This window comes from Palaemon carinicauda, chromosome 20, assembly GCF_036898095.1.
Source record: "Palaemon carinicauda isolate YSFRI2023 chromosome 20, ASM3689809v2, whole genome shotgun sequence".
Taxonomy (NCBI): domain Eukaryota; kingdom Metazoa; phylum Arthropoda; class Malacostraca; order Decapoda; family Palaemonidae; genus Palaemon; species Palaemon carinicauda.
This window is the reverse complement of record NC_090744.1, coordinates 120649597-120654319: the sequence shown is the minus strand read 5'-3', so window position 1 is coordinate 120654319 and position 4723 is coordinate 120649597.

The window sequence follows — 4723 nt, the reverse complement described above, 5'->3', positions numbered from 1 at the left end:
TTTGTATTCATCTTGTCTAGGAGCACAGAAGTCTCTCTTGATGAAATGCTTGTGTACTTGGAGATGTGAGATATGAGGAAACGAGATGATAGAAGATTGTACACACACATTCTCTCTCTCTCTCTCTCTCTCTCTCTCTCTCTCTCTCTCTCTCTCTCTCTCTCTCTCTCTCTCTGCTCGATTAATTCTCTTGCGACAGATTTTAAAGAGATACTCAAACATTATAATCATTGTACTTTATTGTGACATTCCCGTTAAAATCAAAATCATACTATGGTTGAATTAGGTGCAGACTGCTCCAGTTTGAGGAGACAAACACTCCATGACATGACAAGGTTGAGCAAATAGGATAAGATGAGAAAAGAGGAAAGAAAACAAGATTGGAAAGCGCATAACAAAATATTTATTCAGATCATGGAATATTAACGTCATTGTGATTAGGTTAGTCTTGCTTGTTAGAAAAGTGAATACAGAGCATGTAAATCTAATTGCCAAATATAATATTATAACTGTAAAGGTGATTTACCAAAGAATGATATGGTTAGGTTTATTTTTGATATGTTGATAGTATTGCCAGAGTAAATAAAAAGACGAATTCTCTACTACAAAAGGAAATTTAATGGCGCTAACTTAGAAGCTGGAATGTAATCCTTCAAGGATTATACTAATCAAAATCGTCTTATGTTTTTTTTTTTATGATTTCACTGACGCTTTATATATATACTTCAACATTCAAACATATGCAACATTCAGAGATATAAAAGTCAACATTAGAGTGTGTCATTGACCCTGTATTAAATAAAAATCGTATTATTTCCTCAAATGTACTACTCGCCAGCTTCTTCAATGAAGAATATTCCAAAGTAGTTCCTTTTCAAAAGGATGATAATTGTAATGTACGAAGAACTTCATTTCCTTAGTAAGCATTTTCTAAATGTTGTAGAGACTGTGCAGTAAGTGCAAGTGGGTTTTCAGCCAATAATGTTAGCCTTCTGGAAGCGTTGTAAATGTTGCAGAGTCTTGATCCAGATTCTAAATTTTTATTATTTTTATTAGCTAAGCTACAACCCTAATTGGAAAAGCAGGATGCTATAAGCCCCGGGACTCCAACAGGGAAAATAGCTCATTGAGAAAAGGAAACAAGGAAAAATGAAATATTTTAAGAAGAGCAACAAGATTGAAATAAAATATCTCCTATATAAACTATAAAACCTTTAACAAAACAAGAGGAAGAAAAATAAGAAAGAATAGTGTGCCCGAGTGTGCCCTCAAGCAAGAGAACTCTAACCCAAGACAGTGGAAGACCATGGTACAGAGGCTATGGCACTACCCAAGACTAGAGAACAATGGTTTAATTTTGGAGTGTCCTTCTCCTAGAAGAGCTGCTTACCATAGCTTAAGAGTTCTTCTACCCTCACAAAGAGAAAAGTGGCCATTGAACAATTACAGTGCAGTAGTTAACCCCTTGGGTAAATAAGAATTGTTAGGTAAACTGCGTTGTCAGGTGTATCAGGACAGAAGAGAATGTGTAAAGAATAGGCCAAACTATTCTGTGTATGTGTTAGGCAAAGGAAAAATGAACCGTAACCAGAGAGAAGGATCCAATGTACTACTGTCTGTCCAGTCAAAAGACCCCATAACTCTCTAGCGGTAGTATCTCAATGGGTGGCTGGTGCCTCGGCCAACATACTACCCAAATGCTCAAGTTGTGTCATAGAGTGGAGAGGTTAATGAGTCGGAAAAATTAAGGTTGTCCTTGTGACGTGGGAGAGGTCCTTACTATGTCAACATGAATGATTATTATTATTATTATTATTATTATTATTATTACCTGCTAAGCTACAACCCTAGTTGGTAAAGCAGGATGTAATAAGCCTAGGGGTCCCAACAGGAAAAATAGCCTAGTGAGGAAAAGAAAAATAGGAAAAATTAAATATTTCAAGAACAGTAACAACATTAAGATAAATATTTCCTATATTAACTATAAAAACTTTAACAAAACAAGAGGAAAAGAAATCAGATGGAATAGTGTGCCCGAGTGTACCCTCAAGCAAGAGAACTGTAACCCATGACAGTGGAAGACTTACTATCAGTTTCAAATGTTAAAATGTCCTTAAGGTTGATGGTACAAGTAGACTCATTAGAAACGTCCCTGCCTGGCGATCAGTTGGACGGGAGATCGAGATCCACTCATGTAGTAGCGCCTGCAACCTCACCATCTTTGCGAGTTAAGGATTGGGATTTAAGGGATCATATAGGTCTACATGCTGACTGATTAGCAGACATTTCCTGACCATCCCAGGTCCTAGCTTGGTGGAGAGCGGTCTTTGGCGCCGACCATATGTATATAAGGCCAGTGTCCATGGCATTGTCCTGTCCCTTGCCTCAGCCATTCATGATGGCCTTTAAATCTTCAATCTGTTTCTGTATTATCTCCATAGTTAAAGTTTCCTTTAGCTGTTATCTGTTCATCTCAAACATTTTATTTGCTATCAGATTATTGGTTATTATATCATAATATGCTCCTTTTTCCATCAGCTATTTCCTAATTATCTCAAATATTCATTTTCATGTCGGCTTTTACCCAATGATTGTAATTACCCCAATTTAACTCATTTGGTCCCAATTATTCAAAACGGCTTCCTTTTTTGTTGTTTCAAAAGAATTTAAAAAAAAAAAAATTTCTCTAGTTGAATCTATATTCTCTAATATCCCCAGATTTCTTATAGTTAAATCTTTATTCTCTAATATCCCCAGATTTCCTCTAGTTAAATCTGTATTCTCTAATATCCCCAGATTTCCTCTAGTTGAATCTATATTCTCTAATATCCCCAGATTTCTTATAGTTAAATCTTTATTCTCTAATATCCCCAGATTTCCTCTAGTTGAATCTGTATTCTCTAATATCCCCAGATTTCCTCTAGTTGAATCTATATTCTCTAATATCCCCAGATTTCTTATAGTTAAATCTTTATTCTCTAATATCCCCAGATTTCCTCTAGTTGAATCTGTATTCTCTAATATCCCCAGATTTCCTCTAGTTGAATCTGTATTCTCTAATATCCCCAGATTTCCTCTAGTTGAATCTGTATTCTCTAATATCCCCAGATTTCCTATTGTTGAATCTGTATTCTCTAATATACCCAGATTTCCTATTGTTGAATCTGTATTCTCTAATATCCCCAGATTTCTTATAGTTAAATCTTTATTCTCTAATATCCCCAGATTTCCTCTAGTTGAATCTGTATTCTCTAATATCCCCAGATTTCCTATTGTTGAATCTGTATTCTCTAATATACCCAGATTTCCTATTGTTGAATCTGTATTCTCTAATACCCCCAGATTTCCTATAGTTGAATCTGTATTCTCTAATATCCCCAGATTTGTTCTCATCATTTATTTATTTCCTTATTTCCTTTCCTCCTTGGGCTATTTTTCCTGTTGGAGCCCTTCGGCTTATAGCATCTTGCTTATTAACTAGGGTTGTAGCTTGGCTAATAATAATAATAATAATAATACTAATAATAATAATAATAATGATGATGATGATGATAATTAATAATCGATAATCAATAATTAATGATTAATAATTGATGATTAATAATAATAAACAAACTAAATCGTCCACAGGCGAGCGACTTGAGGACCTGGCCTATATGATTTAAACCATTGCCCTAAACAATAGTATGAACTTCAACCAGAACGTTTCCATCATCAGAAGAGGCGGTCCTATAAACATTATGTCTTGTTGCAGGTATAGGAGATCGTTTTGAATGGCTGTGCCATTAACATTAATAAGGAGGCGAATTTGCAATAAGTCATCTTGCTGGAATGAGAATCTGCGCCTCGCAAATCACTGTAATCTGGAAAGATCCAGTGGAGGCTTACAGGAAAATTAATTTCTGTCATAAATTCTGCCTAATGGCCTTGGCTTCAGGTACTGCGTAAATCACATATTGCTCCTTTACTATTAGATTCTATATATATACAGTATATATATATATATATATATATATATATATATATATATATATATATATATGTGTGTATATATATATATATATATATATATATATATATATATATATATATATATATATATATATATATATCGTATACTTCATAATATCTGGATTCTCTCTACCTAGGGAACAGAGACTCAAGAGGGAATCAACTAAAAGATAATTGCTTATGGTCGACCAGGGGAATCGAACCCGGGCCCAAGAAACTGAGGTTCCATTGACTTAGCAACTAAGCCACAAAGAGAGATATATATGAAAAAGCACGTATAAATGTGCAAAATTATCAATATATATATATATATATATATATATATATATATATATATATATATATATATATATATATATTATTATTATTATTATTATTATTATTATTATTACTTGCTAAGCTACATCCCTAGTTGGAAAAGCAGGATGCTATAAGCAAAGAGGCTCCAACAGGGAAAATAGCCCAGTGAGGAAGGGAAAGAGGGAAAAATAATTTTTAAGAAGAGTAACGACATTAAAATAAATATCTCCAATATAAACTGTAAAAACTTTAACAAAACAAGAAGACAAATTAGATGAAATAGTGTGCCCCAGTGTACCCTCAAGTGGGGATATGTTAACGTAGTTAAAGGTTTGCGTATCGCCATGATCAGCAAAGCTGTACTAATCAAGGCCATCCATAATAGGTTGGTTTGCTGTCAACGATTGGACAT